Genomic DNA, 1,118 nt, shown 5'->3' with positions numbered 1-1,118 from the left:
CCCTGAGAGATCCACGCTAGATAAGAACAATGAGTAACAAATAACTTGGCTAACCAGTGCTATCAGCTAAGCAGGTTGCCTTCTAAGGTGTACCTGCGTTCATTCATATACAACTAGATAGTACTATGACCATGGTTGCTATAATGCTACCTTCTTACCATTAATGTTAGTAATACCATATTTACATTCTCATAATCCCCTTTCCCAAAAAGCTATAACAGTACACTGAAATTTTGGACATTACACATTTAATACATGTTGAGAATAAAATACATATCCCATCAAACCTGCCTTTGATCATGAGAGGTTAGGAAGAATGAAAAATAAATCCTCGTAATGGTTAATTTTCGCTGGAAGAATTATCACACAAGATTTAAAATCCCCTGACCACTCGCCTCAAATAAACAAAAAGAGCAACAGAGGCTAAGGTTACCACATGATGGTCACTATTACTTTTATTTAAAAGAGAAAGTTAAAAGTATCTTGTTTTATACACAATATTTCAGCATCAAAATTCCAAACATATATCCTAGTTTTCATTTCCTTTAGTTTTATAATACATTTTGAACAATTACAGTACTAACACAGGTTTTAAGTATGTTATATTCTGGAAATTTTACAATTTGAGTATATTGTTAACCGTCCAAATGTTGGACAAAACAGAATTTACAAATTTTTCAAGTACAGATTCTGCTATGACATGCCCATCCTGGGACATTCACATAATCTTGATGAAATCTAAAATACAGGAAATTAAAGCACATGTGGTAACCTCTTCATCAAATCACAAAAATGCAGTGAAAACTAATACTCACTCAAAGTCAAAGTTGGCCCCATATTCAAGTGTACTGAATTCACAAATGAATATTCATCAAGTGTGTCATGCATAATTGAATCTATTTTTACACTCAAATATTCTTTAAATGTATTTTAGATTACAATGAATATCCTGTAATAAGTAATATTCCCCAGAACATCGGGATTTCTCACTGCCAACAATCAGCTCATAACTATAAAAGTAATCATTATATAGTACATTTTCTCTTTAGCTACTTGAACCATATATTGATACTAAACTGCAAGTATAAAATAAATTTATTGACACCAGCAGCACATGT

General features: G+C 31.9%; 1 protein-coding gene across 1 annotated transcript in view; it reads right to left on the bottom strand.

Moving 5' to 3' along the window:
- The window catches only part of LOC119590625 (wiskott-Aldrich syndrome protein family member 2-like), a gene marked incomplete in the record, with an annotated part of 42,196 nt that overhangs the window by 24,138 nt on the left and 16,940 nt on the right, over positions 1-1,118 (bottom strand).

Source organism: Penaeus monodon, chromosome 27 (assembly GCF_015228065.2).
Source record: "Penaeus monodon isolate SGIC_2016 chromosome 27, NSTDA_Pmon_1, whole genome shotgun sequence".
Taxonomy (NCBI): domain Eukaryota; kingdom Metazoa; phylum Arthropoda; class Malacostraca; order Decapoda; family Penaeidae; genus Penaeus; species Penaeus monodon.
This window is presented reverse-complemented; position numbering and strand designations above follow the sequence as displayed.